We start from the raw sequence: 8,971 nt of genomic DNA on the forward strand, positions 1-8,971 counted from the left end.
CAGAGTGATTCCTATTGACCTGAAAAAAAAAACAGGTTGATAGCCAAGTAAAGCTAGGTCAAAATGCGACAACTGTTTTTGTTTCCAGGAAGAGCTGGGATCTGAAACGAAAAATCAATGTCGTGGTTGTTATTTGTTAAAAATCAGTACGCTGGATGTTGCAGGAAAGAAAAAAAACAGTTTTCACCAGCTCAAAGCTTACGCGCCGACAATCTACAGAGCAACACATCATTTTAAATTGCAGGCTTTTAGCGTTTAATTCACTCTTCGCAGCCGTGGCCAGCAATAAACTTGTTTGGAAAGCGCCGCTCGCAGTACTAATTTAATGCGATGGCGTTAAGGCTACCGTTGAGCAGAAAATCCGGCGTCGACATCAGCGTTGTGAGCAGGAAATTCCCGGGGAAGCAAACCTAAGTGGGCAACATAGGTCACGTCACCTTCTGGCGTCATCAAAACCTGCCTAACGGATGGATTGTGAGAAAACTGGCCGCCGTGGCACCTGGCGATCAAATTAATGATTGGTCGCGAGAAGTTGTTCAGGAGGAGCAACTTGGATCACACAAGCGCCTCCGATAGTAGCACCAGCCATCGTAGGGTCATCGCTTAAACCCTGCACTACTGCGCCAGGCGTGGTATGAGGACTCCCAGGTGTCTATGAAAGTAAACTGGAGAATGGCCATATGGGCATCAACCCACTAAAGCTATCGCTTCATGCCCTTAAGGCGGAGCTTATGTTTCCCCTCCAATTTCTTTTTCTAACGAGTCCCCATAGTTTGGAGATGCTCACGTGCACTGCTTACTCAGGGCGGAGTCTTCAGATGAACTTTCGGAAGTGCTCTTAGTAAGCGGTAAGTGTTCAGTCACGTTTTTATTGGCTGCCTTGCGCGAAAAGTAAATCTAAATCGGCTTTAAAGGTAGATTTTCACACAAAAGACATTTACTTGTTCTCAAGCGCGGACCGGTACGGCCATGTCCGTGCTCTTTCCATATGTGTGCAGTTTTAAGTAACACAAAATACGTTTAAGTTCACTGTAATCCATGATTCAAAAAAGCACTAAAACAGAGGTTGCTAATGGGCAAAGTACATGACTGCTAGGTGGCTTGCATATTAAGAACTCATAAGCAATATAACAACGTAGAAAGATTACCGTCCACAGGGAATGCATGCGCACTATTCAAAAAGTACTGATGTTTGGAGGAATATATATGTTGTTACTGTGCACCCTTCGTACACTACCCAAATTCAAAAATGCATAATAAAAACTGACCGTCAACTAAATCAAATTGTTATTTGAACGAAGTGCTACTTTTACTGCTTGGGAGGTGACGCTATATTGGAGTGCAGTCTCCGAGTGCGCAATCCCCTCCCCCCTCCCACACACACAACTTTTGTAATCGTTAACAAAGAACTTAAAAATATCCAAAATAACATGTCGGCTAGAAAAAGCAGAAGGCTTAGGTTTACATTTTTGGCTCGGCACCAGTTTGGTCTCATTCTTATAGGTGAAGAAGCTCATACGAAACTGCGTGTACACCTTTTTATAACCTTTTACAAGTTTAACTTATGTAACTTATAATTCGCTATAAACTTGGTATGACTTAATACGATGCTTGTAAATTGATAATAAGTTGACTCCATGGACTCTTTAGACATGGAAGTAGAAAGGCTAAAATTTACTTCCGAGTACCTGAGAACCATCTGCCTGCACTCCAATAACGGGAATAGTTGCGCATGAATTATTTCATTATTTCACGACATTACTTACGTATAGTGCTTCGAGACAATCTTGATGCAAACAAACTGCGACAAGTAATGCAACTAAATTCTTTATATACGCCATGAAGTCTAAATCATTCGTATAATTCAATGGTAAGATTCTTATGCTTTCGCTAATGTTCTCTTAAATCGGCGCCTTTGAGTGGCTCCAAGAATGGTGGTGATTATGTTCTCTCAGTAATGGGCAGCAGTCGGTGCCGTAATGATATTTAAACACACCCAGATCTAAATACAAAAAAAACAACGAGTACCCTGAACGGTTTATGAAACGGTATACATTACATAGGCAGGAGCAGAGTCTAACTCTTTTTTTACACACAATTGGTAAGTTAGAAATATGAAATGATCATAATAAGCCATAGACTGGTCTAGGTCTCGGATTCATTATATATGGTTTAGTATTAAGCATCATTTGTGGGAGATAATTTAATATATCGTCGAGCGTGTTTCCGCGCTTCTGCACTCAGAGCGGAAATTTAATGAAGCCCGCCTTGCTCTAGTTATTCTAGAGGTGGCATTGCAATCTGCCGCTATCATAATACGTTCAGTTAGAACTTGGGATCTTGTGGTTCTAGCTGGCTAATAGGATTTTTTTTTATGCAAGTCAAAAGCGGCAATGTTGTGAGTAAACTAGCTGCGTATTTTCTGTGTAAGTTTCGGTTTATGTATTGCATGATCCGATGCCCGTATTGGCAATGCTGGCGCATATTTCATAAAGACTGACTGAAGAAGTAGTGCAGCTGACATCTAAAAACTAAGCGGCGAAAATTTTTCAGGCTGTGCAGAAGCCAGAAGAAAGGCGAGTTGGGGAAGGCACTCGCTTACTGACGTATGGAGCTGGATTAAGACGTGTGGCGCGACGTATGCGATCACCAGCAAAGAACATGCAGGCATGAGAGTCGCGCAAAGCGACGTGGCCTCTGCAGATACAGTTATTTCTAAGACGAAATCTTGCTACCGAAGCAATGGTGCAAATATAAAAGTGCTAGCGAAGTGAAAGCAGTTACCGGAGGTGTAAGCGAGGCGCCTTTGAGGTCTCTTTTTAATATCCTTTAAGCGCCTGACTACAGAATGGAGATGGAAGAAATTCACCTGTGCCTGCCAGATTTTAGCATCGTGAATCGTCGTTCATGTAATCAGCCGTCCGTAGTCGAGCGCAGCAATTCTGCCCCACAAATATTTCTCTCTGTGTTACATGAGAGCGTGATAAGCTATTGTGTGCTACGCAAAAATTATTAGTTGTTCGCCTTGTTAAGGGAATATGGGGAGGACATTGAGATGTTTCAAGAAATGCTTCGGCGCGACAGAGAAGGACAAACGTCGAAAAACACCACAGAGCGCCAACTAACAACTGATTTTATTGAAACCCGCGTCAACGACTATATGCTTTGCGCTCATCAACGACAAAAAAAGAAAAAAAGATAACATGCAGTGAAGAGAGCATTAGGCACAAAATGATCATCACCCATGGCACGTGTGACACAAGCGAACATCGTCATGCCCCAAATCTAATCATTCTGAAAGGAATTTTAATTCTCTCTTGAGAAGCGTCACAGATGGATTGCTCACGCATGTGTTTGTGCCCGAACGAAGGATGACTGCTGCTTCAAAAATTTCTCTTTGAAGCTTGTCTTTTCTGCGGCCTAAAATAACTGTACCGCTGAAGAGCGGGAAACAGCCGCATTCTTTGCAGTGCGCCGGCAGGTGCTGCCCAGTGCTGTTCTTGAGAGAGTTTGAGTGTTCTCTTAGTCTGTCACAGATGTACATCTCTTTATGATCAGGTTTTGTTCCCACTGAATAGCGGAACTGCATCCAAAGGGTACTGCTCTAGTGCAAATTGCGCAAAAACGTGGATCACTAATCCTAAGAGATCGCAAAAGAAGAATACTGGATCAAAACCCACGATTATTCCAGCTCCATTACGGTGTAATGAGAACAAACTTGGCGGGCCAATTAAAGTTTCACTACGTTCAGTTAGCATAGTCTCGCAATAATGAGACAATGAAAGAAGAGAAACATGATCCGTAAGGTTTAGAATGGAAAGCACGAGAGCGAAAGGTTACAGAGGGAAGAGAAACAAGCAACTGGCGGATTTCCTTCGGATGTGAGGTCCGGAAGTGCCGACCGCAAGCAGCCGGGGTCGAAATGAGATACAGCGTTCTGAAGAGAGGACCTTACGGTTCTGAGGTCTCGGCATCAGGTCAACGACACAGATTCTCTTCGGAAAGAGCATCGCTCTGCCATGCAAGGCATGGCGCGTGGGTGGATTCATTAACACATGCCTTTGCTCAGAGTACTACCACAAAAAAAATTCAATTAGACTTTACGAACACATGGCGAAGTAAGGATAGACAGCATGCGTAATGATCGAAACTGTTTTTTACTGATAAGTTAGAGATGACCACCTGGAGACAAATTATTTGGTATATTTTGCTTTTTTAAATAAAATGACATAATCTCCGGACTATAGTCTGCCCCTTGTGTATATTGCGCTTGGCTGAGTACTCGCTAAAACACTATTTTTTAATATAATTTATCTCACCCTGTGCACAGGCCGAAGGAACACGTTGCACAGTGCGCAACCACCAAAACACGTCCATTTTTTCCTGTTTTCATTGTCCAATGACTAGAGAAGTTACAGAGTCATACAACTCGTGACAGTCATTACCCAAGAAATTCGAGGAAACAGTGCTTGTTATTTCTAAATCAACAAAAGGCACACTTTTTGTACCCTCTGAGCACTAAGTTTTTTTTTCTACACAGCACGCATCTGTACAATGACTTCGCAGTTAAGTTTTCCGCGCGCGAGAGTGAGGCAGAACTTTTATATTTCAGCTCATGCCTGAGGCTAGATGAACGGCAGGGCATTGCGTTTCCGGCTTTGGATACCAGCGAGGCTACGCGGATGTATTATGAAGCTCGGCGCTTGCTTTCTCTTCGGCGTAGTTTATAGCGCGCAAGTAATGCAAACAAGGCGGCAGTATGGCCGCGAAAAACATTGCGATAATGAGAACTGCTTAGGCATGACGCGCGATATTAGGTAACTTTGAAAACTGTAATATTGCAGAGTCCACATCTGTAGATAGTCCGTACTTGCTACCACTTTAGAATTCGAACGTATGTATTTCGCGGACTGTATGCCTGAAATTACGGTAGCTCCTCGCAATGTTTACTGCTTAATTGCTAGAGTTCAGGCTCGCGAAATGGAGAAGTGAATCTCTCAAATTCCAGCACGATAATGACTGCCTGATGCTAATGTAAAAAACCATTTTGTTTGTCCTGTCAACTTCGTCGAAATTTATGAGTGATTTTATGAAGGCTCGCGGGGATCACTGTATCACTAATTTAACCATAAAAACATAGTGCTTGACACTATCTCACCTGGCTCATCTGAGGATTTTTTTAACAGAATGGAAATGTTGGTGCTGTCTTTTATTTTATAATTGAGCACTAAAAAAAGAAGCCAAAACAAGAGAAGGAACACACGAGCGCGAATGCAGACACAAAAGCAATGCTTGTTATTAGGATTACAGGCTCACTGCGTTTGTCCAAACTGCGTATGAAAATTGCCGTTCAACTCTGCTTTATAAGTCATCTGCGTGACAGAAGACTTACAGATGAGTGCAGAGAGATGTTAGGCTCGTTGCAATAGAATTTTCAAAGCAAGTAGTCAATGAAACAGTACAAAGCACAGAAAATTATCGTTATTATTGCTTACAAAGATGGCGTTAATCAAAGCAGATATTGAATTGCGTAATCAATTTTTGCGTACATGATAATCTTCTTGAAAGTAAAAGAGGTAGGATCCGTACCCATGCCTTTTGCATGACACGTACGTTGTTGTGCACAATGAGCCATGGCGACAGCTCCCTAACATTCTACTTTCAACATTCTCCTTGGTTTCTGTGACAGTTGGCTTCTTTCAAATACGAGAAGTTATAGGTATCGTTTCTTGAAAATTTCGGCTGTAAATTTGACTGCTTTAAGTGAGAGACAGATTTCGCATAAGTACTGTGTTTATTCGTTAGGGTATAAGTGTAGCGTTATCCGATGCAACATATTTGACGTGGCTAAAAAAATCGCCAATCAACAGGATCGCTGATAAGACCTACCATTATACTCAGTGTGGTTAAATAGTTCTCGAACGCCAAAGAGAACAGCTAGAGTGAATTCTGCAGTGAAAGTAGGTTGTTGTTCTGCTTTTATTGATACATTTATGTCTATTTATGCCATAATACTGATAGAATTTTACAGCTCTCCTGTGTTTTTCCTATGAGTGACGGTTTAGTAAAGTGACAAAGTAACGCTTATATGCCAGTGTAAAAGTGTAGCTCCATGAACAGATGCACACCTGTATGAGATCATTACCAGATGGCCTAAGGTCACGTCTTAACATTGTACCGCACATAGATGATCATCACTCATAAAAATGGTTTCATGAAAGTGCTTTCCTATCATACTGTCACGTTGTAGTGACGGCAGTCCAGTGGTCAGGAAGACACCAGCCAGTCTTCGAAACGAAGCTCTTTATTTGGGCTGACTTGCGCCCGCAAAATAACTGAATCACTCGGCGGCGGCGTAAGCAACAAACGTGCTCGTCGGTCGTCGAACTACGAATGTCCTCCGCTCGCGGCATCGCTCAATTTAAAGCCGGCAAAGAAGCTTCCAGGTATCAGGACAAGATCATCTACAGTAATCTGGAAAAACCTAGATGCAACCTTTCATGGCTGCGATCAATCGAGATTAGACTGGTCGCTTCTCGCGTCACGAACAAAAATGATAACAGCCCTTTCCTGCAGCCTTGAGCGTGAACGAACAAACACTACAATGATACGTGGCAATACTTTGCGATGAAGGCCTAATTGTGTTATGGATCCACTCTAGGTTTCGAAATTATCTCCCCATGTCATTGTTTTCTCTTTAGTGAATGAAACCTGAGGCGTAATCATCGCCTCGATGTGCACCCGCATCGCAGCTGAAATGGTAGTTTTGAAGTTTTTGAGAATTGATTTTTTTCACTCAACTTCTGGGCAATCAAAAGGTTTTGAAGCGTAAGTCAACTTGTCAGTTGCTAAAGCGAAATGAGGAAAAACCTCAGCAGGCGCCGCATAGCGCTTCAGGTCGAAAAGGTATAGCCGGCCAAATCTTAAGCTGACCTGCAGCTCATGACGTAGCAAACATGCGAAAATGTCAAATTTAAGGACAGGCTCATTAAGCCCGTACGTAATATTGAGCTTTCCGCAAATTTGCTTCGTTGGAAAGCGCAGCAGCGCAGAAAAAACGGCCGTCCCGAACGCCAGTAAAGATTTGGCCGGGTGTACCTGGGATACTCTCACGATTACCAGATTTTGTATGCCGTCCAATTTGGGGCTCATCAACAAAATCTTTAGAACGGTGAGAAGGAGAACGCGGAATCTTTTTTACGAAGTGTAATATCTTAAACATTTTATTTTTAAAAAATTTCTATGAACATATGTCCCTCAAAACATTTTCTAGGGCGTCCAAAGGTGCAAGAAAGTCAATGGGAATTGTGCTGAGAGAAGTAGTTCCGCATATTCAGTTTGCGCGTGTTTGGTAATGCTCAGGATGTCTCAATTACAAGCAGACTAGCAATGACGTATTTTCGCAGATTATAAGCATTTTTACTGCGCCTGTGCGATCGCGTTTTGCCGACGGCGTTTAGAGTTCGCCTTTTTCAAGAGCCCTGACATATAAGAAGGTATAGAATATCTCCTGTAGTCTTTCTTTTACATTAACTCTACCCGGTGTGTCATCTATGATGCTTTGCAATTTTAAAAATAGGCTTTTTTGGTTGGACACATTTTTCAGCATAGCAATGTCAGCAGTGTATAGCATCAAATTACAACCAAGAGGTGTTAACTAGTGAGCTGTTTAGTTAATACTCAATTGTTAACTTTTTAACTATGACTATTATGCCCCTATTTATTGATAGGCATGTAGCCCGCCTAATACCATATTAGCTTTTAGAATTTTTAAAACGCAGTTACCCTCTCTGCTGTGTCCAAAAACTTTGACTATTTCGACAAGTTATGTATACATGAGAAGTTGCTTTCTCTGCAAGTTTTTGTGAAGCGCATGTGTTTTGGCACGAGGTAGGCTCAATTTATTTACCCACAGGGGCCATGTCAACCGCATTTCCCCATTATGATAAGCTGATATCGATGTTACATGCAGTGAGCTACACGGCTCTTAATAAATAAGGAGATTAAGTGTTATGGTAATAAGTAACTATTCAATATTAGTTAACCAGCCTGCCAGTTTCTCCTCAAATATAGCAAAAAGGTAATCCTGTTAAGCAGAGGTGCTTGCGCAGTTGAAAAAAATTGTTCGAGTGCTACAAAAAAAAAAACGACTATTCCAAAAAGCGCGTTACTTTTTTAGTTGCTGTCCGAAAACATTGTAATAAGTTAAGAAAACTGGTAGGGTAAGGCCCGATGTGCGTCTGTCTATTATGGTGTTATGTGATATAGTTGCGATTGAAGAATAAGAACTGATGCCAAAAAATCAGGATGATTACAGACTGCTTTAGGAAATTTTCAAAGCCCTTCGAATTTGTGCCCTTAAATCTCCTTCTCATGGCCACAGTGTTGTTCGAAGTCACAAGTCATGATTAATATTCATCACAATTTCACTCAGAAGCTTTTCTACACCTGGGGCTTTAAAAATTCAGGCGACAGTTTGACTGTCTAAAGTGCGTAGAGGCGAAAGCGTTTTCCGCACCACTTTGCCTATGTGACACTGGTGACGTCACCACTGGATGACATCACACATAATTGACGACGAAGTAATGGCAAATTACTAATTAGTGGCTAATTACTGATTAATGATAAATACTAATTAACTGCTAATTAATGATGCTTAAGCTTCGCCTTTAGAAGTGGAACGTGACAGCTTGTTGTAGCGCTGCCAGGCAGTCCACGGAACGCCCCCACCCGTTCGGCGCGATGCCTTGCCCTTTGAACGCAACGCTTTTGAGGAAAAGAAATGGCGCAGTAATTCTGTGTCATCTCAGTGGACACCCGAACCGCACCGTACAGGAAGGGAGGAACGCCCCCACCCGTTCGGCGCGATGTCTTGCCCTTTGAACGCAGTGCTTTTTGAGAAAAGAAAATAGCGCAGTAATTCTTTGTCATCTCGGTGGACACCCGAACCGCGCCGTACAGGAAGGGAGGA

This window comes from Amblyomma mixtum, chromosome 1 (assembly GCF_055824585.1).
Source record: "Amblyomma mixtum isolate Tamu chromosome 1, ASM5582458v1, whole genome shotgun sequence".
Lineage (NCBI taxonomy): Eukaryota > Metazoa > Arthropoda > Arachnida > Ixodida > Ixodidae > Amblyomma > Amblyomma mixtum.